At 47.4% G+C, this 26699-nt stretch overlaps 1 protein-coding gene across 2 annotated transcripts in view; it reads left to right on the forward strand.

Annotated features, from left to right (window-relative positions):
• Positions 1–1077: 1077 nt before the first annotated feature.
• The window catches only part of NCK2 (NCK adaptor protein 2), a 113946-nt gene continuing 88324 nt past the window's right edge, over positions 1078–26699 (forward strand). The window contains exon 1 of one of the 2 annotated variants that reach the window (XM_081593558.1): positions 1078–1316. The gene's annotated coding sequence lies outside the window, so the exon portion shown is untranslated. Of the gene's footprint in view, positions 1317–1545; positions 1863–26699 lie in introns of those variants that run through there. The other variant, XM_081593559.1, reaches the window with a different exon arrangement.

The following is a 26699-nucleotide window of genomic DNA, read 5'->3' on the forward strand; positions in this document are numbered from 1 at the left end:
AACACTCAACTGGGACTTCAAAGCTATACTGGCTCCAGGGACCCTCCTTGGGTACTTGTGTTGGGGAAGAGGCATTCATTCAGTGACATCACCTTGTCACCTGGGGTAAACTATGATTGCCTTAATATAATGAGAGGCCAGGAGCCTAAGGAAGACCCTCATTAACATGGATCCGGGCTATTCCACCAGAATATCAGAATCATTTGAATAGTAGGATTTCCTTTTGGGAAGCCACATGGGGGAGATTGATGACAGAGATCTGGATACATGTGTCTGTTTAAGGAACGCTGTGTCTTGCCCTTCCTCTTGGGTTTCAATCTTCCAAGTGTGTTTACAAGTAAGCATGTGGCCAGGCGGCCGGCTGGTCCCACCACCAGTGACAACTCCTGGGACCTACATTCCTGCAGTTCCATCCAGGATTTCGCCCCGTGGGCGAGTTCGAGCTGGACACAGAGGCAGGCACCAACACCGTGGTTTCCTCTTCTGCTTTGAAGAACTGCTTCCAACGATAATGAGGGAGTCAAAAAGTGTCTGGTTGGGAAAGTAAATAGATACGAGGCAAATAAATAAAAATGCCCAGAAGCAACTACACAGAGGAAGTGACATTTTTCTGTAAGTCACTTTTCTGATGCACCGCAGGCCTGCTCCGCCAAGGGTGCCGTGGGAAGGCTTCCGGGAGAGGGGTCGGTGGCCAAGCCCCAGGGCGTCCTGATAAGAAAATCAAACAAAAAGGGAATGGACAGACCACCCGCCGGTCCTTCGAGGCCGGATTGCTGCCGTTCTCGCCTCTCCCGTCTTCCTTTTCGCTCCCGGGCGCGCAGGGTCGGAGCCGGGCCTCCCCTCCCCTCGGCGCCCGGCACGGCACGGCCCGGCCCGGCCCCGTGCAGGGTCCTCCGGGCCGGGCGGCGCCCGCGTTCGAGCCTCGAGCCCGTCCCGGCACCGCCCGAGCCGGGCCGCCGTGCGCGCCCAGGTGGGTCCCGGGCGGCGGGCGCGCGGGCCTGGGCGGCCCCGGCGGCGTCACGGGGCGGAGCAGAGGAGGACGAGGAGGAGGAGGAAGGGCGCGCGGCGGGCGCAGCCGGGAGGGGCGGGGGCGCGGGGGCGCCGCGGCGGGAGCGAGGCCGGACCCGAGCGGGCCGGCGGGCGCGGGGCTCGGCGGCGGGGGTCGGCCGGGCCCGCGGGGTCCGCCCGGGCCGGAGTGTCGGCCGAGCGGCAGGAGGAGCGAGCGGCGCAGACAAAGAGCAGCGCCTGGGCGGGCGCAGGGCGGCCGCCGCCCGGCACCCGCGCCGCTGCTCCGGCCTCGGCGGGCGGCGCGCGAGGTAAGCGGGGGCCGGGGACTGGAGTCCGGGGGTCGGGGCCCGGGGGCTGGGGCCGGGGCGGAGGCCGCCAACTTGGGCGGCTCGCGGAGTTGCGGGGCAGCCGGGGCGGGGCGCGCCGGGGCCGGAGCCGGGGTTGGGGGCCGGGTCCCTTGCGCGGCCTGGCCTCGCGGCTGCCGGCACCTCCGGCTAGCCCCCCTCCCCAGGTCGGGCGGGCGGGCGGGGCAGGCCTGCGCGGTGGTCCCGGAGCAAGGACCGGGGAGGCCGGGCGCGCCGCCGGTAAGGACCGCGTGGATCGCCGGCCCCGCGCAAGCAGGACCGGGAGGCGAGCGCGGCCCGCACAACTTCTGGGATCGGGACGGTTGGCGACCCCGCGCGGAGCTGCTGTCACTTGGCGTCCGGGAGGCTTCCCGTGGCCCGGGGCTCTTCGTGCCGGGCTCCGCGTCCGGCCGGGGATCGCCGGCCCCGGAAACAAAGTTTCTCACGATCGCGCTGCCCTGGTAGCTTATTCTGGGCGATCGAACCACCCAGCGGTTCTGGAAGAATTCGGTGTGTGATTGTAGGCGTAGACGGTAACTCCCTCTTGAGCGCATTCGGCGTGGAGCGAGTGGGGGGCGTGATTGCAAAGCGCTTTCGTGTGTGGATCGTGGCGGTCGCCCTGAAAGGGCTGCGCGCTTGCCGGGGCTCCGGGCTCACTGGCAGCTCGTCCGCGTGGGGACAAAGCTGGAGCCGGCGCGGGGCCGCCTCTGGCACTCAGGCCAGGTCGGGTCCCCTGTGTTTGCCTTTGTTTATTTTGCCAACAGGTTTGGGGCTGAGCCTGGCAAGTTTGGGTCTGCGCAGGGGATGAGCAGGCCTCAGCGCTGGGCCCGCGCAGGCCCACTCTTGCCCTTGACCCCAAAGAAAGTGAACCCCCGAGAGCCTACGGGGTGTGGCCTGGGGGTGGGGAACCCAAATGTAGGGGAGTCCCCGCCTGGTCCCGGCCCGGCTTCCTCTTCGGCTTCGCCGAAGGGATTTGGCAGGAATGAGAGTAATTTGGGGCGTGTTTTGTCCCTCTGTATCAGGTATGGTTAGCAACAGGGCTTTTCAAGGCTAAAAGCGACTGAAAATGAAATCAATCTGGGTGCTTTGAGTTATCACAGCAGACCTAAACTTTGTTTCCAAACACTGCCCTTAATTCACTTACCCGGTGTCCCCAGATATTAATAAACGGGTAAATTAATAACAGGAATGGAGCCTGGACCAAGGTTTAGTAAATAGGAGGGCAGTCGTGAACAGGAGGAGATGAAGTGGGTTCAATTGGGAGACTGAGCTGTCCATGTAGGTTTTTAGATGGTCGGAACAGGGATTTCCCCAGACTTGGGTGTTAACCACGATTCTGAAGCAGTGACTGGGAGGGAAAATCCTATATTAATGTTTCTCCTCTCCAGGTTGATTAGATGTAGTATTGATTGAAGAAAGTGGCCAGATCTTAGTGGTCCTCTGGCTACAGCTAGCTGAGGCTGAAATTGGAAACTTAAAGCAGTGGTAAGCTGGTGATGACAAAGAGGCCTCATCTGGGCACCAAGCTTCTCAGCTGCTCCCTAGACAAGCTGCGGGATTGGTCCTGGAACATGGGATGAAGTTGGGTGATGAACTGCGGCCAGAGAACAGGCTGACCCAGCAACTTCTCTCCCCACTTAAGGTGGGGCCTGATTAAGGTGATTTCAAGTAGCTGTGCTCACTTGTCAGGCTTGGAGGTTTTCTTTATCACATGCCCTGCACCTCAGGTCTCTCCATCCCTCATCTCTTTGAAGCTGTGATGTTTCCCAGCCTCTGTTGTTTGCATTGGGCAATGACTGAGATTTTCCAGCAAATGCATCATGTACACGGTATTTGAGAAGTGCACTATTATCCATATTAAACATACCCAAAATCTTTCTTGTGTGTATACAAACTGAATAACTTTTTTTTTAGAATTTATTTTTCATTGCTCTGGGTCTTTGTTGCCACCCACTGCTTCCTCTTGTTGCGGAGCATGGGCTCTAGGCACACAGGCTTCAGTAGTTACTGTATGTGGGCTCAGTAGTTGCCGCTCCTGGGCTGTAGAGCACAGGCTCAGTAGTTGTGGCACGTGGGCTTAGTTGCTCCACGGCACGTAGAATCTTCCCGAACCAGGATCAAACTCGTGTCTCCAACATTGGCAGTCAGACTCTTCACCTCTGAGCCACCAGGGAAGCCCTGGATAACCTTTTACAATATCTTAAAGTCTTCTTGATTGTCTGGAATGACCAGACCCTCTTCCTTGGTCACTTCAGTTGCCCCAACTGGTCGAGGCTGTGTTACACAATTCTCCAGGATATGCATGCTTGTAACTACCCGGCATGGCCAATAGTGTGAGCCGAGGGCGAGGGCCACACATGTTTGTCCCACACGAAGAATGGAACTGAAGGCTGCTCCCTAGAACTGCATGGCAGGGCAGTGGACCATGTTTGGAAATCTAGTAAGCTAACTTTTCAAAAATGGACAGGAAACTCCCCACAGCTCAACCCCAAGGCTTACAAAATTAATTTTCCCATCCAGATGAGTGGCAAATGGGACTTCCAAGTGGTTTCTCTTTCCTCAAATGAGTAATGGAAACCCCATGTTTTCAGAGGCTCAAAGCGATACTGTGATGATATTGTTAAATGCTTGAGTTAAGGCAGCTTAGAAGGAGATCAGGACAGCTTTTTAACAGTTTTGAAAGTATGTAGCCAAAGTAAAAATAGTTTATTTCTTTAGGCCATTTTAGTGGCACTGTTTTGAAAATTAGACTGTTTTCTTCTCCTGCATTTCGCTTTGAATGGATCCCAAAGTATGTCAATTTCTGAAGGTGTAATCGACATTCGTCGGTTATAACTGCCTCCCTCTCCCTGCCCTAACAACACACACACAGACATTTGTCACAGTCAGCCCTGTGGATTCTTTGTGTTCTTTCCAGAAAATACTGATTGAGCTCCTGAATGTTGAATTCTGAGTTTGTCAGTCATTAAGGCTCTAGGTTCATAAGGTTTAGTTTCCAGTGCATCCAGGTCCAGACAATGGGAGGATTTGGTCTCGTGGCCTGTCTATTTGAGAAGTTCTCTGTCCAATGAATCATTTATAGTCCTGAACCTAAAACTAAAAAAAAGAGAAAAGGCAAGATGAAAAACAAACCCAACTGCATAACCCCCTGGTGGGATGACTGAATATTTAACTTTTCAATAGAGTGTCTGTGCATGTTAACCTGAACTGGAAACTCTGGGCAGAGCATTTATTATCCTGACCAGGGAAGCTGGTCATTTAGTGTCCTTTTACTTTTTTTTATACCGTTTGTTTTTAAATGTTTTTAAGAAAAGAAGCCTCAAGTGCACTCAGAAGGGAAATACTGCAGTTTCTCTTTTTGAGACAGTTTTGGAAAGTGGGATGTTTTCGTGGGTCGGTGGTTAATGTAGATCTGAAATGCCAAAGTCAGATAAAAATAATAGATGCTCATGTTCCAATGGTAGATTACAGTTTGCCAATTACTTTCCCATTCACCACCATATTTAGTACTAAAAGAACGTGGTGACCTGGGCTCTGGCCTTGATGTCAGTGTGAGGACCCTGGAGCCCAGGGACAGTGGCAGGGTGACAGAGCGCCCTGCTCAGGAGGAGGAGGTGACCCCATAAGGTGCTGGGTGAGGTGGTCCTGGGGAGGCTGTGGATCTGCCGGCAGGTCCCAGCAGGGCCAAGCGTGTGGCCCCTGCCTGGCTGCTGGTGGGACCAGGGTCAGTAGGTGACCTCATGTCCTGGTTTCAGTGTCTGAGCCTCGTCAGCCTGGATGGTCTCCGTGGGTTGAAGGGTACTTGTCCTGGTTTAGCATATGCACATCCACTCAGACTGTCCTCACAGATCCACAGACTGAGCGTCAAAAGAAAGCTGATTTCTTGCCGTTCTGGAGGCTGCAAAGTGGTCATCAAGGTGCAGGCAGACTAGGTTCTCAGTGAGGCTCTCTTCCAGGCTCCATTGGCTGCCTTCACTTTGTGACCTCAGGTGCCCTGTGTGTGTGTCTCTTCCTAGGAGGTCACTGGTCCTCTTGGGTTAGGGCCCCACCCTTCTGACCTTGTTGAACTTCAGTTGCTGCAGAGGTTCTGTCTCCAGATGAGTCACTTGGGTGGTGAGGGCTTCAACATTTGAGTACGGAGACAGTTCTGTCCATGACACCCTTCAAAACCAGGCTGATGATTTTAGGGCATCTCATGGCTTCTGTCTCCCAAGTGCTTGAAGACACCACTGGGCAGGAGGGGAGGGGTGACAGCTCAGTTTCCCTCACAGAGCCTCATACTGCTGTGGTAGGCGGGCACCGGGACCAGATGCTTCAGGTCTTGAGGAGAGAGGACAGCCCTGACCAATGCCCTTTGTGGACATTTCCCCTTAGCCCATGTTGGCTGAGCTGCAGCATGGTTTGGGGACCAGGATCAGCATCAAATAGGAGCTATATGCACGTGCTGAATTTTGTGTGGAGACGAAGGCATTTCCTGTGGATGGAACCCACAGCTGGGAGCATCACTGGGACTGCCCTGTGACTGTGGGTGCACTGGGAGCCAGGCAGGTGCAGGCGGGTTTGGTAATGTCCATCCCGATCACATGTGTGTTTCTGGCCTGGGCCAGCATGAGCTGTTCTAGGTGGTCACCTGTGTGACCACAACTGCAAACCTGTCCATTCATGACTCACTTGGTCATTCAAGTGAATCATGCGACTTTTCCTCGCTCATTTCCACCGGAAACTCTGAACATCTTGGCTGTGAGTACTATCTCCTGACCTTCCTGCCTTTGGGTTAATGTCCCCAGCATTGCCTCACTGTGTCATCCTGGATTCTCCCTCACCTCCCAGGTCCCACATCTTATCAGTTTTTCCTCCAAAGATCTCTTCCATCTGAACCTGAGGTACTTGCTCCTCTCTCACTGTGCTGGCAGACCCGTCTGTTACCACATTCGTCTGCTCACTGTGCTGGCAGACCCGTCTGTTACCACATTCGCCTGCTCACTGTGCCCTGGTACCCAAACCTGGCCGTGGTCCCAACACTGACTCTCCACTGCCCTCAGGTCAGTGTCGCCAGTGCTCAGCATGGGCCTGCACCATGGGCTCCTCCCTGCTCCCCCAGCCTCTACATACATCTCCCACCCCTGTACACACTGAGTGAAAGCCTGCTAGTTGTGATAACAGAATACCAGCGTTTATCGTCAGCTTATTTTTAAAGACTTGTGTACTTCAGGGCTGATTCATTGCTACCCTTGTAATAACAGCCTCGTGACACATAGCAGCTTTGTACCCCAAAACTGTGCTGGACCCTTAAGGAGGGAGGAGAAGCTGGTGCCAAAAATGCCATGTCTTTTTTAACATGGGGTATTTCCTGCAAACACGCCTTGAAGAAATCAATTGTTAAGAGCAGTGCTGTCCCCTTCAAATATACACACGTGAGTCACAGATGGGATTTTAAATGTCTGGTAGCCACATTAGACTCTCCAGGTGGCTCAGTGGGAAAGAACCCGCCTGCCAGTACAGGATCCCTGGGTTGGAAAGATCCCCTGGAGAAAGAAATGGCAACCCATTCCAGTATTCTTGCCTGGAAAATCCCATGGACAGAGGCACATGGCGGGCTACAGTCCACGGAATCACAAAGAGTGGGACATGAATGAGTGAATAAACAACAACAGCAGTAACACATTAAAGATGTAAGAAGAAACAAGCAAAATTAATTTTCACAATGTACTCTTTTACCCAGTAGAGCCACAGTACTCTTATTCCCAGTGTTCAACGTAAAACCCTCTTAATGAGATGATGTACATTCTTCTGTTCGTGTGCAGCCTGTGAAAGCCTGTGTGCATTCTTCATCCATGGCGTGCCTCTTCCCTCCCCACATTGGGGTGTTCATTGGCCCCTTGAGGCCGGTGACTCTGTGTGGGAGAGCACAGGTCTGTATACTTTCATGATTCAAGCTTCATTTAGTCTGTGTTTTCCTAAGTTGAGATAGCTAAGAAGACGTAGTGAGAGCAACCTGGAATCATAATCATGGTAATTATTATTCTTTAGCAGAAAGGTATAATCTCTGTCATGCTAAGGAAGACTGTAATATTCCATGTACTCACGCAAGTTTAGAATACTAGAACCTGATTTGCTTACCTATAATCAGAATGCTTGTATATTTTACAAACTTTTTAAAATGTATTTTGAATTCTAGAGGTTAAATTACCAATGTGAAATAACTGTTTTGGGGTGTTAGTTTTCAGTGTACTTCTGATATATGTCAAGTACTTAATTTCTAAGTACAGAATCTAAAGTCATAGTTTTTTAAAATATTTATTTATGTATTTATTTTTGGCTGTCCTGGGTTTTTGTTGCTTCTCCAGCTTTCTCTATCTTTGGTGCAAGGGTTTCTCATTGCGGCAGCTTCTCTTGTTGCAAAGCACAGGCTCTAGGGCTCTCGGACTTAGTAGCTGCAGCACATGGGCTCAGTAATTGCAGTTCCTGGGCTTTAGAGCACAGGCTCAGTAGTTGTGGCACATGGGCTTAGTTGTTCCAAGGCATGTGGGATCTTCCTGGGCCAGAGATTGAACCCATGTCTCCTGCACTGGCAGGTGGACTCTTCACCACTGAGCCATCAAGGACATCCTAAAATCATAGTACTTTAGGGACCATTGTCTTCTTCCCTAACACACACACATCACACACATTGTAGTGATGGTACTAACCATGTTACACACAATATTAGCTCATTCAGTGCTCACAGAAGTTGAATGTGGTTGCTTGCTGTGTTTCTCTTCAAAGATGAGAGTAGAGAGACCTAGCAGGTTAGGCTGCATCAGGTTCCAGAGCTGGTCAGCAGATCTGGAATTCAAACGCACCCTGTGTGACTGCTGAGGCTCTGTCTTTTATCCCCTAAGCCAGGCCACCATCTCTTCATTAAAAGAAAAGACACAAACAGAGCTGTAAACTTTTATGATGGTGTTGGATTGGAGAAACATAATGGAGAATCACAACAGTGGGTGGAGCTTGGGTGTCGCTCATTCTGGACCTCTTATCAGCCCTGGACTCTGGAAGGACATATGAGCAACCTCGGCTGCTCCAGTGGTCCTGGCGGGTGTACTCTGGAGGTGATGCAGTGGTGAGCATCCCCGGCCTTCCTAATCCTCCCCTAGCCTGCCTCCTGAGCACCACAGGCCAGGGAGCCCCAGACAGACCCAGCTCAGGGCTGGGTCTCAGCAATTCCGCTACCCCTCCACCCCGCCCCAGAATGCTTCCAACTCAGATGGCTGGACCCACCTCCCCCACCCCCCACCCCCCAGAGTGTCTTCAGGGGCACCTGAGAATTTGCTTTTCTCATGAGTTCTCAGGTGCTCTGGAGTTTTGGAAGACTGCTGTTCCAAGGTCTTGGTAGGAACCTTGACATTGACTGCCATCTTAGGCGAGGCTTGTAGTACCAGATCATCCTAAACTTCCCTTTCTGTTGTCGGAGGACCCTTGTGGCCCTCTGTGCTGGGCAGCCTCCCCTCGGGGCAGATGGAACTGAGGCATAACTGAGAGTCTGGTTCTTTGTGTGTTCGCAGGTCGGAAAGACCGTGGTCTCCAATGGGCTGTAAGGCAGGCAGGCGCTCTTAATTCACAGGCTTAGATTTGCAGTCCAGCTGCTGCTCCTGTGGCATGTTCCAGGAGGAGGAGCAGCAAAGATTTATTTACTTAAACAAACTTAATAATTCTCCCAGCTGTGGTGGGGGCGGCCAGCTGGGGAGGAACCTTCCAAGAGGGAGAGATGGGTGTGAGATGCTTAGTAAGGCGCCAGTGGCTGACTCCTTGGACAAGCCCTTCGCATCTGCATCCATCTTCCTTAAAGGATGTGCCTTAGTTTTGTAGCCTGTGAGTTTTGGCTGAGCATTTAAGGATGTCTGCAAGTCAACAGGTATTTTAATGATGTTACTTGTGAGCCTGGCTAAAGAAGAAAAGAACAGTTCTCCATCCCTCTTTCCAGCTGGGTTTGTTTTGTTGTTGTTGGACTTTTTTTTTTTTTTTTAAGAATTAATACAAGAGTTTAACAAGGTCACTGGGTACAGACTTAAGTTATACAAATCAATAGCCTACCAGTTATGTAACTAATTATAAAATATGAGAGATGAAAAGTATTCATTTTCATTAGAAACATGTTTCTAATAAAATATATATTATGCTTCATTAGGACACCAGCTGTATTCATTTTAAAGACAGTCCCTTTAAAAGCTCATGTCCCTGTTTTCAAATCTGTGTGTGTTGGGGGCGGGGACACGCCGGATTGGTGATGAAGAGCTCTCTTGTTGCTCTGAGTGACGGGAATCAGCTTGGAGACATGGGTGTTAAAAACCACAAGCTGCTTGAGTATTTTTAAGAGACCAAGAAATACCAAGGGATTCAGGGAGTTACTTTAGAAACAGTTTCTGGACATTGGATCTAGGTGAATAGTGAGTTTTCATCAAAATGCTTTTTTTTTAAGGAATGTATTTAGGAACAGAGTCTAGCAAGACAGATATAAAAAAAGACTTTTCCTTTCTTTTGATTCTTCTCTGTGTATTTCATGTTTGTTCATGTGTGACTTCCCCACCCTGACAGTGCGACTTAATTCACCTGACTTCCTTACCTGCACTCAGATAGTTTTTCTTTAGCAGTACAGTTACTGCCTTCCATGAACCAGCCTGGCTTGTATGTACAAGCTCTCCTCCCTTTATTAAGCCATCTCTGCTGCTTCATTTCCTTTCTTAAGAGTCTCCTTCATAGGTCTGTTTCATGTGGTTCAAGAGATAAGACTCAGAAGTGACTATAAAGAAATTATCCTCTTTAAAAAAAAAGTAGGGAAGGACAGCAGACCCTCTGCTGTTGTCATTGTCATGCTGAAGGGGGCCTGTGTGGAACTGAGGCTCTGTTGAGGATCCCAGGTGAGGGCTCTGGTGTTTAATTGTTGCTGCTTGAACTTGACTGTGCCTTACACCCCACAAGCTCAGGGCTGAGTAGGGGGAGGGGAGGGAAGGGTGCCCTGCTTTCTGGAGGAAGGAGATCCTCTTTTTCTTCACGTCTCAGATCAGAGAGGGTTGTTATTATCAAGGGCAGTAAATGTTTTCAACATAGCGCATCTTCCCATAGTGCAACATAGTGCAAATTCCCATCTGTGTTTGGATTTTCCTAGCTGTTAGGTTTGGATTGAGAAATAAATGATTCACTTTTGCAAATACAAAAAAAAAACAAACCACCTTTTCAAATGTTGATATTAAAAAAGAAACTTGAGACTTGAGCCACTACTCTTGGATATAAATTAGTGGTTCTCAGCTGGGGGTGGTTCTGCCCTTCTGGACAACTGGCAGTGTCTGGGGACATTTTCCAGTTGTCCAGACTGGAGAGTGGTCCTGGTGTCCGGTGGGTCAAGGCCAGGGATATTGGCCCATCTTGCAGTGCACATTACAGTGCCGACTTCAAAGGGTTAACTGCCCAAAGATGTCAATATTTCAGCAGCCTTATTTTAAGTGACTGCTGCTCCACTTGGCTTAAACCTTTCAGTTAATGGCCCATGCATTCTTTCATACAGTTGCCCTCTTGGAGATCATCCCCACCCTACCATCCCCGGAATTTTTATAAACATGAAAAATAATGCCTATTTAGAAAGCCGAAGGCAAAAGGAGAAGGGGGCGGCAGGAGAAGAGATGGATAGATAGCATCATTGACTCAATAGACATGAGTTTGAGCAAACGCTGGGAGATAATGAAGGACAGAGAAGCCTGGCGTGCTGCAGTTTATGAGGTCGCAAAGCATCAGACACGACTTAGCAATTGAACAACAACAGAAAGCTGAAAAGTATTTATGTATCTCTGCAGTTAAATATAAAAAGGAGAAACTTTAATTGACATATCATGGTTTATCTGTTAGTGGAAAAGTAGGGCATGCATTGTTTTTAAAATTTTCTACTTCCATTTGGACCATAGAAATATGAAATGCTGATTTTGTAGGACGCATTAGGAAATCTAGCTGAACTGTGGTGACAACACATTCTCCTTAGAATATCCACTAACAGGAAAGTAATGGAGTCCCTTATCAATTGCTTGTAGTAAGTAATTGATTTTCAGAGTTTGGTTTGGTGAAATACATCTATTTACTTAGGCTCAGCATCCTTACAATTGGTGATGGTCTATAGAAAAAAATTCTTTTGTTATTACTACAGTTTATTAGGTTCTAGGTTCAGCCTACTCTTTAAGCGAGTCACATCTGTTAGCTTTTGAATGCTTTATTTCCTTTTATGTAAGGTCTAAAATAAACTCTTCAGGGGAGAGAGAATGAAAATGTCACAAATTAGACGTTATCCAGGGAAAAGGAAGGGGAAAATGATAATTTGGCTGTTAGTTTCTGAGTCTCAGGGTCTGGCTCAGGGCAGAGCTGCTTGTTAGCTGCCTGGTCTGGACTGTGATGTTCTGTGTACGTTTTCTTTTTTTCCCTTATGAGCAGGTCCTGACTTGAGAAAGTCAGAGAAGCCTAGATATCCAGAGGGCAGCCAGTTAGAAGTTTTCTTGGCTTAATCTTGATCTGTCTTCTGTAAATCATTTCCTGTTGCCTTGCTCTTCTTTTTTGCTTGGTCGCCTCTTATCTGCTCTCTTCCTGTTCTGTTACCAGGATAAACACAGAATCAGCACTCAGAGCATTTTTGAACTTTTCTTGGTGGAGGTGGTTAAAAGTACAATTGGTCTTTTCTTTCCTTAACCTCCCATCCTTGAGGGCACCGAGAAAGACCTATGGGAGAGTCGTAGTAACTCTTTGGAAAGACCTCTTAGACAGTCATAGTAATAAGTCTTTGGACAAGCTTGGAAATTTTGCAGTGGTGTGCTGGCTGGCTGGGTAACATTGTGTGTATCTAATTGTTGTGTGTCATTGTATCATTCACTTCTGACACTGGTGGAGGGAGCAAGTGTTGTTACTTGGCCACTGTGGAGAGGGGAAGGTGAGGGTCGCAGGGCACAGGGATTGGCCACAGGAGTCCTGCTGTCAGGTGATGCCCCAGCTCTGGAACTACAGATGCAGGACTTTTGTAGGGCTTTGCATTTACAGTATTGAAATCCCCCTCCTTCCTCAAAATAAACCATTTGCCTGAATGCAATAACTGCTTGACTTTTAATTATAACAGTGTGTGCCAAGTCGCTTTAGTGGTATCCAACTCTATGGACTGTAGCCCACCAGGCTTCTCTGTCCTTGGGATTCTCCAGACAAGAATACTGGAGTGGGTTGCCATGGCCTCCTCCAGGGGATTTTCCCGACCCAGGGATCAAACCTGTGTCTCCTAGGTCTCCTGCTTTGGCAGGCACGTTCTTTACCACTAGCGCCACTGGGAAGCCCAATTATAACAGGGGCTGGATTAAAACAGCCTCATCCGGAACTTCATAAATAGCTGGTCTAAATGTGAACATGAAAGGTCTGGCTTCCTGTGAGCAGTAGAGGTATGCGTGCTCTTTTCCACTTGCTAGTAGTTTTTTGTTTTTTTTTTTAATTTATTTGGCTGCATCGGGTCTCAACTGTGGGACTCAGGATCTTTCGTTGTGGTGCACAGACCCTAGTTGTGGTGCTGCATGGGCTTAGGTACCCCTTGGCATGTGGGATCTTAGTTCCTCCACCAGGGATTGAACCCCTGTCCCCTCGAATACTCAAATACTTAACCACTGGACCATCAGGGAAGGGCCCCCCCCGCCCCCCCCCCCCCCCCCCCAGCTAGTTTGTCCAAGGTGCACAGCTCATTTCTAACTCCTTTCTACCTCTGTTTTGTGTTCTGGAAAGCAGAGGCTTAGTTCTGATTTGTGTGTGTGTGTGTGCCTCTGCATACCCTGTTTAGGAATTGCAACTGTGCAGTTCCTTTTTCAAGAAGGATCTTCAGAGCAGCCAACCTGCGTGGTAAACTGAAGATGGCTGTTCCCTTTTTGTGAATCTGGCTGGAGGACCGTGTGTGTTGAGGACAAAGCTTCCTTCTCCATCCTGAGCTGACTCAAACAGATCAGATTACCCCCTAGTTTGTTGTCACTAAGTTGTTGAGTGGCGGCTGTTAGGAGCTGTGGCAGGAGCTACAGAAACACACAGGGGGACCAGACAGACCTGTCCTCAGGGAGCCTGTCAGCCAGCCCGGGTAACTTTACACGTTCATGATTGACTCTCATCTCGGTTAACACGTGTCCAAGATGAGTGTCGTGCCTCTGTGTGGGGTTCTGTGGGAGGTGCAAGGAAGACCCATGCAAAATCCCCAGGCCAGTTAGAATTCATTTCAGATACCCCAGGGAGGGACTTCCCTGGTCGTCCAGTGGTTAAGGCTCCATGCTTCCACTGCAAGGATTGCGAGTTCAATCAACGGTGGGGGAACTAAGACCTCACATGTCTCAAAGTGCAGCAGAAAAATTTAAAAAAAAAAAAAAATTTTTGTTTTTAAATAAAAAATCAAATATTTCAGGGGGAGTGAGACAGCCCTGAGACCATAGTGTGTCTGCTGAGCAGGGATTGTTTCACTTGCCGGTGGTAAAGCTCTGTCTGTGGTTGCTGTAGCTGGTCAGCACCCCGTTCTCCACCGACCACCCCCTTCCATCCACTCTTCTCAGGATAGTGCTGCTATCCAGAGTCTGCATGAGGCCATACTGTTGGTTTACTTAGGATAAACAGATGGTTTTGGAGTCAACTAGTCCATAATTTGCAGATTATATAAACTCTGCTTACATGTGATTTATTTACTGAAGACTTATCTAAAAAAAAATAGCAAAACTACTTATTGCTGCTTTTAGTGGAATGCTAGGGTCAGGAAGCCCACTGATACTTCTAATTTCCTTTTTTAAGTTGATAATGTTGTAAATGCAGTATGCCATTACATTTTAACCTAGGAAAGATTTATTTAGTCACATAACTCCTTTGCCTGGATTAGTAATGAATACTGTAAGTCAGCCCGGATCAGGCATTTTGCAGGTTTGTTTTTTATCCTGATAGTCTGTTCAAAGTGTTTCTTTAGTTTGTTTCTTTTGAAATGTAAACTGTATTTTACTTCCTTATAGATGTTGTTTTTTTTAATCTTTTTCAAGTGCAGTGTTTCTATTTGTTGACCTCTGCTGCATCTAGTATCAGATTGTTGTGCCCTGTTGACAGTAAGGTTGTGGACCAGTTTCTGTGTGTCTGTTTAGCATCCGGAAATAATCGAATCCTTAGCATTCAAAACAATTCAAGTCATAATTAGTGATTTGTCCTTTTGTTTCACAGTGAACCCGTTTATAGTTCCTTTCATTTTTGATGAGGTGGATTAGTGTAAAATAGTTTTTGTGATATACTGTAATTAATTTGTGATACACTGTAATTAATGCTTAGTGTTTAAATAAATGTAATTTGAGAATAAAGAGAATTTAATTTGCAATACACATTTTATGTTGCAATTTTAAAAATTGATTGGAATATATTGATTCCTGGCTCTCAGAGACCTTAATAGGAGAGAATTTAATGCATGCCAAATAAGTTTTTTTGGGTCTTGTTCAAGGGAGCAAGATCTTTTGTTTATCAGTTCGTGTATTTATTATTTTACACTTCGTAGTACATTTATTGTTTTATTTATGGAAGTACACACCAGGTATTCTCTGAAGAGCAACAAGAGTTGTACAAAAATTCAACCATATAATTATTCTATTGTGTTAAGCTAATCAGTAAATGTGTTTATCTCCTTCTGTTGAGTACAATTTTTATTAACTTTTCCAAAGTACACTTTGTAATTGTTAAAAGGTATTCATGTTATGCTTTGCATATATGGATTTATATATAGTATGTATAGTTGTTGTTTAGTCACTCAGTCATGTCTGACTCTTTACAACTCCATGGACTGTAGCCCACCAGGCTCCTCTGTCCAGGGGATTTTCCAGACAAGAATACTGGAGTGGGATGCCATTTCCTTCTCCAATAATATGTACAGTACATATATATTTAAAAATAAACCTTTAATTTTAGAAAAGACTTGCTGCTAAGTTGCTTCAGTCGTGTCTGACTCTGCGCGACCCCATAGACGGCAGCCCACCAGGCTCCCCCGTCCCCGGGATTCTCCAGGCAAGCATACTGGAGTGGGTTGCCATTTCCTTCTCCAGTGCATGAAAGTGAAAAGTAAAAGTGAAGTCGCTCAGTCGTGTCCGACTCCTAGCGACCCCATGGACTGCAGCCTACCAGGCTCCTCCGTCCATGGGATTCTCCAGGCAAGAGTATTGGAGTGGGTTGCCATTGCCTTCTCCTAGAAAAGACTGAGATTTATACAAAAATTCCAAAGAGAGTACAGAGTTTCCACAATTACCATCCTGTCCCCACTGTAAATAGCATCTTCCATTACTCTGGTACATTGGTTATAACGCATGAACTGAGATTGGTACTTTGTTGTTAACCAAAATCCATACTTTTTTGGATTTTCTTAATTTTTCCTTAATGTTCTCTTGTGCCCCAGAATCCCATCCTGGAAACCACACTGCTTTTACTTGTGGTGTGTCCTGAGGCTCCCTTGGCTGTGACAGTTTCTAGGTTTTACTTGTTCTGATGGCCTTTCCAGTGTTGAGGAGGACCAGTCAGGTGTTTTGTGGAATCCTCCTCGGTTGGGGTCTGTCCAGTGTTTTTCTCATGATTGGACTGGGCTATGGGCTATTGCATCCTGTCAGGGTGCATGGTATCATCGAGGCTTATCCCCACTGATGCTGAACCCTGAGCTGAGGTTGTGTCTGCCAGGCTGTCTACTGTGGGTCCTCTGAGGGGTGACTGGGTACTCCCCTGCCTATATTGAAGTCTTGGGAAGGAAGCCTGATGTCCTCGGAGGGCCGGTGGAAGGAAGTGGGGTCACATCCATGAACCCTGCCCTGGACATGTCAGTCAGGACCAGAGAAGGGAGGTCCTTGGGGCCAGGTTCATCTGAAATGTTTTTTTTTTCCATGTTATTGTAATAGATATTTTCTTTTTTTATTATTAGAGGAAAATTGCTTTACAATGTTGTAGTGGTTTCTGCCATATGACAGTATGAACCAGCCATAATTAAACATATATCTCCTCCCTCTTGAGCACCCTCCCTTCCCCATCCCACCCCTCTAGGTCGCCACAGAGCACCAGGCTGGGCTCCCTGCACATGTGTAGGAGCAAGTGAGAGTGTGTGTGATAGAATGTCTGTGGACTTTGTCCAATCTGGGCAAATAAAAACCAGCAGATCTTCCTGGTTTCGGCACACGCCCTATCCTTGGTGCTCTGAGACGGACTCTTGGGTCCTTTGGCTCTATCCTGTGCTCACGTGGACCCCTGGTGGGATGGGGGCCTGAGATCATTCTTCCGAGGGAGGAAGTGCTCTGTGGTGATGGAGCTCCCGCCGAGATCTCAGCCCAGGGAAGATGTGCTCCCTCTGTAGACTCAGCCTCTTGGGTGGCCCCTACCACCTGCCCAGTTGCCCTGACACAGCTCCAAGTGTGCGTGCCACTAGGTGTGGGCCTGAGAGCTGGCTTGGGGAGGGCTGATCAGGGGAATAACCTTTCTCTTGGGTACAGAAAAGGTCAGGGTTAAAGGCAGCAGCCTATTTCACTTTCCTGTTTGCCTCTCCCCTGTCCCCTAGTGATGGTATGATTCTGGGGAGGGGTGGTGGAAGGCCCCTTGTGGGGACTCTACTTAGCATTTTGCCCTCCCTAAAGCTACTCTGATTAGAGAATCACTTACATTTATTCACATAAATATAACCTGTATTGGTGCATTTTGTTCATTAAAATTGACTGCAAATAAGAATCTACAGTGACCTTTTTGGGCGTTATTTTCTTTAAGCCCAGCCTCTGTGTTAAAGTATAATTTACAATTTCCATTTTGACCTGTGGGTTTCTGAAAAATTTTTAAACCCTTTTTCTGAGTTTTTGCTTTGACCGGCGTTGTTTCTGTGAGTGTCAGCGTCTGTGCACAGAAGAATCATGACCATGAGCGCTCCCACTTTGTTGGAAACATTTAAGGAACTGGCTGGTCTTGGTTTTTTTCCTGGCAAGTCTGCTGGAAGCATCCTTCCTGTGTAAGAGCAGGGGTGCACAAGGTGATCTCTTCTGCTTGGTGGAAGAAGCCTTGCCAGAGGAAGCAGGCAGCAGGCTGGTGGCAGAGCGTCAGCCCCAGGGGGCTGGTCCAGCTGCCTCTGCACATCCTGTTACAGCAGCACAGGGGCCTCTGCTCTGATGGCTCCCCCTGCAGACCCACCTGAGTCTGAAATCTAGGAATTTGTTGAATCTGACGGCCCCAGTTCATGACATCCTGTGACATTCTGAGTGGTTCTCCAAACTCGTTCTTAACCCAGGGGCCCTGCCCAGAGAGGATGGACTTCAGGAAGCCTATGACCTTGGGGTGAAAAACTCACATTTCTATCTTCATTGGCTATTAGCTGAAATTGTGTTTCCTTCCATTGGGATTGTACACAGCACAACCTCAGTTCACCGCCTTCTGAGAAAGAACTGGGGCTTTTCTATCACCCTGTGGTGGGTGCAGACAGGTTGGGATTCAGGCTGCTCTCATCGCCCTTTATTACACCTGCCAGAACCTCTGGGTCAGTGTATTAATAAAGGAGCTCATGTTGCTATAAGGGCTTCCCCAATGACTCATTGGTAAAGAATCTGCAATGCAGGAGATGCAGGTTCACTCCTGGGCTGGGAAGATCTCCTGGAGAAGGGAATGACAACCCACTCCAGTATTCTTGCCTGGAGAATCCCATGAACAGAGGAGCCTGGTGGGCTATGGTCCATGGGATTGCAAAGAGTCAGATGTGACTAAGCCCACACGTATGTGTTTCTATGTCTGCAGTTCTTTTAAATAATACTTCAGTAACTGTCTTTTAATACAGTTGCATAAAATGAAAACCATTTCAAAGCATCCTGAGCAGGAGGGCCTGAGCCTCCCCTCCTGATGTGGGACAGGATGTGTGGCAAGGGGAGGGGTCAGGCCTCATGGGTCTTGGGTGCTGTCCTGTCTGATGTTGAAACTGCTAGGACCCAGGCCTTGAGCCAGAGACAGTCCACACGGGCATCGCAGAATGTAATTTAATTTTACTGCCTCATGGAACTCCCTCTAGTCATGCAGTGCATATCTAGAATCTGCCTGCAATGCAGGAGATGCAAGTTCAGTCTCCCCACCAGTGCGTGTTATAAAATCCGTTGCCTATAAGAAAAATCCAAAAATAATTTTAAATTCAATAAAAAGCCTAATTGTTGCTTTTGTAAATTTATTTAAATTGTTATGGTGGGAAGGTATATATCAGTTTATTATCTAAAAAAGCTAAAGTAACTAGTGTTGTGAGATTTGTGTTGATTTACTATTCTAGTATTTGGTTTGGATTGTGGATTTGGGACTTAGGGATTTGTAGTAACTTCTGGTATCAGGAAAATGTCAGTGACTTTTAAAAATCTCTTGCATGAAAGAGTTGGACTTTCTGGTTCTCAGGGGTTACAGCAAAATGGTCCTTGGAGTTTTTGACCTCTTATTTAGAAGAAATATGTTATAAAATTAGAAATAGTTTGGGAAAAGTTTGGGCTTCCCAGACAGGAAAGAATCTGCCTGCAATGCAGGAGACCCGGGTTCAATCCTGGGTTGGGAAGATCCTCTGAAGAAGAGAATGACTACTTACTCCAGTATTCTTGCCTGAAGAATTCCATGGACAGAGAAGTGTGTAGGCTACAGCCCATCGAGTGTGCAATGAACACTTTAACTTTCATGTTACAAAATTAGAAATAGTTGGGGAAAAGAGTTGGAGCATGGAGCTGTAAATGCCAGCTGCTGGGTGGTGTGGAGGAACCTTCCTCAAGCCTGAACAAGGCAGTGACAACCGCTGATATTTACCTAACGTTCCATCTGCTGCATCTGATCTGATCTTCTCTGTGCCCCTGGAGGCTGCCTCATCCCTGTGTAAACAGGGAATTTATCCGAGCGCAGTCCTGGCAAACTCTCTGGAGCATTTTCCTTTGTGGGTGTGTTATACTTGAACGCGTGTGTGGTGACCCTTGGTGGTGACTGGCTGGGTGTCTTCACTGGGCAGGTGAGTGGGGGACAGACATCCGCATCCGTAATGCACCCTCAGGGCTTGGCGGGCTGTGGGCTGCCAGGACCGCATCCCCAAGGGCACCACTCTGCTGTGCCTCCAGCTCCTGGCTGCCCCCTTCCTGGGAGCTGGATGATCATGGTCAGTTGCTCTGGTCTCCCCAGGGGGATTTGTGACACTGACAGGTAACAATCTGAAAATGCAGGCTGAACACACACATGCTGAGTAAGACCTGACATTCGGAGACTTATCTTTTCTGGTACCGCTCTTTTTGTGGGATTTCTTTCATTAATCAAGGCAACGTACAACTCTTTTTTAAAGAGATTGTTTTCATTTATTTATTTGGCTGTGCCAGGTCTTAGTTGTGGCACATGGGCTCTTTAGTTGCAGTATATGGGATCTAGTTCCCTGACCAGGAATTGAACCCAGGCCCCCTGCATTTCTTGGGCTCCAAAATCACTGCAGGTGGTGACTGCAGCCATGAAATTAAAAGACACTTGCTCCTTGGAAGGAAAGCTATGGCAAACCTAGGTGGTGTATTAAAAATCAGACACATCACTTTGCTGACAAAGGTCCGTTTAGTCGTGTACGAATGTACAAATGTAAGAGTTGGACCATAAAGAAAGCTGAGTGCTGAAGAATTGATGGTTTCAAACTGTGGTGCTGGAGTAGACTCTTGGGAGTCCCTTGGACTGGAAGAAGATCAAACCAGTCAACCCTAAAGGAAATCAACCCTGAATATTCGTTGGAAGGACAGAAGCTGAAGCCCCAGTACTTGGGCCACCAGATGTGAAGAGCCGACTCATTGGAAAAGACCCTGTTGCTGGGAAAGACTGAAGGTAGGAGAATAGGGTGACAGAGGATGAGATGGTTGGATGATGGCATCATCTACACAATTGACATGAGTTTGAACAAACTTTGGGAGATAGTGAAGGACAGGGGAGTCTGGCGTGTGTCAGTCCATGGAGTCGCAAGGAACTGAACACGATGAACAACAGCAGCAAGTGTTAATGATCCTATTGGCTTTATTCATTGATTCATGTGTCAGGCAGCTTTCCATCAGCAGACAGAGAGAAGTCCTGGGGAGCTGGACAGAATGAAGGACTTTATGGGCAGAAGGGAGCAGAGACCAGGAGTTCAATTTGGACAGAGCGGGTTGGTTATTAAGGTCACTTTCCTGTGGGGGAGGGACAGCAGGAGTCTGCCAGGCAGGTGACCTCACCAGTGCTGGTCACATGATCCCTGATGGACTGAGTTCAGATTCTGTTTCTGGGAGAGTGGAAACTGTAGTAAGTCTCTGCTTGGTGATGTGGGGCTTACACTAGGTGATTCCACCTCAGGGCCATGGTCTTGTTTTTAACAGCATAGAGCAGGGGTTGGCAAACTCTGGCCCTGGTGCCAAACCCACTCCCCACCTGGTCTTGTGAGTGGTCATATTAGGACCTGGCCGGGCTTGGCCATTTACATGTGGTCTGTGGTTGTCTTCCTGATTCCAGACAGGGCTGAATCATTGCCTTAGAAACTAGCTCCCAAAGCCTGAGGTATTTATCTGGTCCTTTTCCAGAAAAAGTCCACCCACCCTGTGTACAGGGAGACGGGGAAGTGAGGTGAGAACGGAGGTCTTCCTCTGTCACTTTGCTGGTAGGAGCCCAGCACTTTTTCCTGTGATAAGAGACAGGGATGCTTGTCAGTGGGGGTTGGGAGGGTAGGGGGGTGGAGGGGTGGGGTGGTTGGGGTGAAACTGCCCCACAAGCCTGGGTGGTTCCAGCATATCACCCACAAATACTGGGTCCGTATCAGCTCCTCCTTCGTGTGTTACCCAGAGCCTCCCATCCTGGTAGCCACTTGCTTTCTACATGTGAAGATTGGAGATGCCCAGAGGATTCCAGGCCCTGAATTTTCAGAAATGAAGGCATTTAAAAATAGCGCCCCCCCCCCCCCCCAGAACTGAGCTGCAAACACGAGCTAAATACCTGTGCTCAGTCATGTCTGACTCTTTGTGACCCCATGGACTGTAGCCTACCAGGCTCCTCTGTCCATGGGATTTTCCAGGCAAGAATACTGGAGTGGGTTGCCATTTCCTCCTCCAGGGGATCTTCCCAACTCAGGAATGGAACTGCATTGGAAAGTGGGTTCTTTACCACTGTGCCACCTGGGAACTTTAAGTTTTTAGTAATCCCATTAAGAAAGCAGAAAGAGATTAATTTTTATAATGTATTAATTTAGCTAGCACGATATCATTTCGGCTTATAAAAATGACTAGTGGGATTGGTGATTTTTACATTTGTGTGTTGTGTGTGTATTTTTTGTCTCTCTTTCAGTCTTGTCTCTGGGACCTGGTGAGTCCCTAGAACAGGACACTGCAGACTGACTGCATCTTAGCGTTCAGTAGCCATGTGGCCAGAGGCTAGAGTATGGATGAGTCTCAGGTTTTCTGACACCAGCTATGTGTCCTGTAATTTAGTTGAATTCTGATACCAGCTAATAGAGGTTGGTGCTATCAGTTCAGTTCAGTTACTCAGTTGTGTCCGATTCTTTGCGATCCCATAAACTATAGCATGCCAGGCTTCCCTGTCCATCACCAACTCCTGGAGTTGCTCAAACTCATGTCCATCATGTTGGTGATGCCATCCAACCATCTCATCCTCTATCGTCCCCTTCTCCTCCTGCCTTCAATCTTTCCCACCATCAGGGTCTTTTCCAGTGAATCAGTTCTTCCCATCAGGTGGCCAGAGTATTGAAGCTTCAGCTTCAACATCAATCCTCCCAGTGAATATTCAGGACTGATTTCCTTTAGGATGGACTGGTTGGATTTCCTTGCAGTCCAAGGGACTCTCAAGAGTCTTCTCCAACACCACAGTTCAAAAACATCAATTCTTTGGCACTCAGCTTTCCTTATGGTCCATTTCTCACATCCATACAAAACTACTGGAAAAACCATAGCTTTGATAATACAGACCTTTGCTGGCAAAGCAATGTTTCTGCTCTTTAATATGCTGTCTAGGTTGGTCATAGCTTTTCTTCCAAGAAGCAAGCGTCTTTTAATTTCATGGCCGCACTCACCATCTGCAGTGATTTTGGAGCCCAAGAAAATAAAGTGTTGTCACTGTTTCCATTGTTTCCCCATCTATTTGCCATGAAGTAATGGAGATGGATGCCATGATCTTAGTTTTTGAATGTTGAGTTTTAAGCCAGCTTTTTCATTCTCCTTTTTCACTTTCATCAAGAGGCTCTTTCTTCTTTGCTTTGAGCCATAAGGGTGGTGGTCATCTGCATATCTGAGGCTATTGATATTTCTCCCGGCAATCTTGATTCCAGCTTGTGCTTCATCCAGCCTGGCATTTCTCATCATGTACTCTGCATATAAGTTAAATAAGCAGCGTGACACTATACAGCCTTGACGTACTCCTTTGCCAATTTGAAACCAGTCCACTGTTCCATGTCTCTTTTTCCATATTCAGTTCTAACTGTTGCTTCTTGACCTGCATGCAGATTTCTCAGGAGGCAGGTCAGGTGGTCTGGTATTCCCATCTCTTGAAGAATTTTCCACAGTTTGTGGTGATCCACACAGTCAAAGGCCTTAGTGTAGTCAATGAAGGAGAAGTAGATGTTTTTCTGGAATTTTCTTGCTTTTTCTATGATCCAGTGGATGTTGGCAATTTGGTCTCTGGTTATTCTGCCTTTTCTAAATCCAGCTTGAACATCTGGAAGTTCTTGGTTCATGTTCTGTTGAAAGCTAACTTGGAGAATTTTGAGCATTGCCTTGCTAGCGTGTGAGATGAGTGCAGCTGTGTGGTAGTTTGAACATTCTTTGACATTGCTTTTCTTTGGGATTGGAATGAAAATTGACCTTTTCCAGTCCTGTGGCCACTTCTAAATTTTCCAAATTTGCTGGCATATCGAGTGCAGCACTTTCACAGCATCATCTTTTAGGATTTGAAATCGTTCAACTGTAATTCCATCACCTCCACTAGCTTTGTTCGTAATGGTGCTTCCTAAGGCCTACTTGACCTCACACTCCAGGATGTATGCCTTAGGTGAGTGATTGCACCATCATGGTTGTCTGGGTCAGTAATCTTTTTTGTATAGTTCTGTGTATTTTTGCCACCTCTTCTTAATCTCTTCTGCTTCTGTTAGGTCCATACCGTTTCTGTCCTTTATTGTGCCCATCTTTGCATGAAATATTCCCTTGGTGTCTCTAATATTTTTGAAGAGATCACTAGTCTTTTCCATTCTATTGTTTTCCTCTATTTCTTTGCACTGATCGTTGAGGAAGGCTTTCTTCTCTCGTCTTGTTATTCTTTGGAACTCTGCATTCAGATGGGTATTTCTTTCCTTTTCTTCTTTGCCTTTAGCTTATCTTCTTTTCTCAGCTATTTGTAAGGCCTCCTCAGACAATCATTTTGCATTTCTTTATCTTGGGGATGGTTTTGATCTTGGCCTCTTGTACAAACCTCCTTCCATAATTCTTCAGGCACTCTATCAGATCTAATCCCTTGAATCTATTTGTCATTTCCACTGTATAATTGTAAGGGATTTGATTTAGGTCATTCCTGAATGATCTAGTGGTTTTCCCTACTTTCTTCAATTTATAGGTCGACCCTATAGATGAAGGGCTTAGTAGATGCCAGGTGTTGAGTCTGGACCCTCCTATGCTTCTGACCCATTGGCTATAATTTTGGGGTTCCTGTGACCCTCCTCTTTAGGTTTGAGAATTTACTATAATGATGCAGGATCAGGGAGGCCCTTTATTATCAATGGTTTATTGCAAAAATGCATCTCAGTAGCAGCCGGAGGGAAGAGGGGCACAGAGCCAGGTGTTGTGGTTCTTTCTGGTTGGGGGTGGGCAGCGATGGTGGGGCAGAGTGTAGGCACCCTCTCTGGGCACACAGCCCTCCCAGCACATCAGGGTGTTGGCCAACCGATGGGCATCTAAATCTGGTTCTGGAGTATTTGTAGCCCAGTCTCCAGCCCCCTCCTCACCCTGGTGTCCCACCTTCCAATCTCAAGGTTGGTTTTTCCTGGCCAGGCCCCATGCTCAACTGTGGGTGGTGGGAGCGGGCAGGTCTGGGCCACTTCATTAGAACCAGCTTGGGTGTGGCATAGGGGCTGGTTACCAGTAACCAGAGGCACCCCCATAACTGAGGACATGCCCACCTTCAGGGGCTCTGTGCCAGGACCAGGCCACGTGTGTGTTTGAGAGACGTGAGGATGCCCCGCACTGCTTCCCGTCCCTCCTCGCCAGGGCCGTGCCCCCTTGGAGAATACCCCTCCTCTTTGGAACAGCTGGCGTGGCTTATGTCACATTCCTCACCACCCTCTGAACTAACTGTGCCTCTCGCTCCCCCTGTTCTTGGTTCTCAGGAAGCAGACGCAAGAAAAAATATAGTAACATTTCTAGGGAAGCTCAGAGAGAAGTGCAGCGCAGGAGTTGTGACTCTGCTTCTAATAACTTGAAGAAGAATCATTAAACTGTGGAAGGGCTGTGGCTGCAGGTTTTCTGAGACACGGGAGGTATGGAGAAGCTGCCGCGCCATCCGCTGTGTGTGGAACACTGGGGTCGATTAGATCTCGGTCTGGGCAGCTCCCGTCCCAGGAGCCGGGCAGTCAGGCTCCTCCCTGGGTAGGAGGACCATGTGCACAGAGGCACTGCTAGGAAAACTGGTTTAGGAGGAAAAGCAGAGAAAAGCTGGGATTTTTATTCCTCACGTAGGCTTCGGTCTGTCTTCCTTGTGTGACGTGTCTGCATTCTTAATGTTTACTTTTAGCTCTTCCTTATGGTTTTTAAATCCAGGATTCGGGGAACAGTTCATAGCTTGGTCTCCCAGGAGGACCATGTCTCAGGCCTGTGGTCTTGCCTCTTGAGGCCTCTGTTGCCTGCACTGGAAAATGGGTTGTTGTGGAGACGAAAATGAGGCAAAATGAGTAAAAGCAGAAGTCCAGGAGCTGTGTGAGTTGAACACAATTGCTAAAGAAATTTCTAAGAATCAGCATTAAAAAAAATGTAATATTTTACATGTGACTTGGGTGAAATTCCTTAAGCCTTAAGGGCCTGATTAAAATTTCTGTTATTGGAGCTTGAGTTAGAAGTGGACCTAGTACTAAGCTCTAATGTTGAAGGTCTTTAAAGAATGGTATTTGTATCTGGCTTTTGTTTTTCTGAGAATTACAGCTACATCAGTGATCAAATACAGTGCTTTTTCCGTAGCTAAGAAGTACTGAAACTAACTGTAAAATGTATGTGTGTGATCAAAATCACATCTAAAATAATTTCCTTGTTGATAGAAGGCTACAGAATGTCTTATTATTTCCAAAGAGTCTGCTCCAGAAACAAGGGCCGCTGATTGGTAAAATGGGGAGGACCTGCTTTAGTGTTTGAATCGCCTGTCACATCACAGAGGGCTGCCTGCCTAGGATATAGATGTTGATATTTAGGAGTCTGAATTCATTAATTTACATTCAGACATCTTAATTTTAACAGGTCAAGAAAAATATGTTTGAAGAACATGCTAGTCTTTTATTTGTTCAGATATTCAAGAAAGTCATTTTGGGGAAGTAAGCTGTAGTACTTGTCACTCAATCATGTCTGACCCTTTGCCACCCCACAGCCCAGCAGGCTCCTTTGTCCATGGGCTTCTCCAGGCAAGAATACTGGAGTGCGTTGCCATTTGCTTCTCCAGGGGATCTTCCCAACCCAGGGATTGAACGTGCCTCCTGCATTGCAGGCTGATTCTTTACTGTCTGAAGCACCAGATGGTTGGATGGCAACACTGACTCATCGCACTTGAATTTCAGCAAACTCTGGGAGGTAGTGAAGGACAGGGAAGCCTGGCGTGCAGCAATCCATGGGGTCACAAAGAATCAGACATGACTTAGGGACTGGGCAACAACAGCAAAACTGTAGTGCCTTAAGTAGATTTTTAGATGGCTGATAATTTCGGTTTTCTGTGTTGACAGTCCTGCTGTTAATATCACTGTCTTTATCCTCCTCCACAGTTTTCGTTCTGACTCTATAGGAAGAAACACAAAACTGAGTTATATTTCGGGCAGATATTTTAAGAGCAGTTTCCCATTCTTTCTCATCACATGGCTTCGGTGATTTATTTTAAATGTTATTTTCTTGTGAAGCAAGGATAATTTTTTAAAAGCTAGTGTTTCTTAAATAGAGGCTGTCTTATCTGGAACAGCTATTACAAAATACCACAGATTAGGGGAGGAGAGGACGCTTAAGCAGCAGACCTTTTTTTCTCGCGCTTTTGGAAGGAGACTGCGAACCACAGTCAAGGGAACAGCTGATTTAACTCCTGGTGGGACCCACTTCCTGGTCT

Source organism: Giraffa tippelskirchi, chromosome 4, assembly GCF_054371585.1.
Source record: "Giraffa tippelskirchi isolate mGirTip1 chromosome 4, T2T-mGirTip1v1.2.pri, whole genome shotgun sequence".
NCBI lineage: Eukaryota > Metazoa > Chordata > Mammalia > Artiodactyla > Giraffidae > Giraffa > Giraffa tippelskirchi.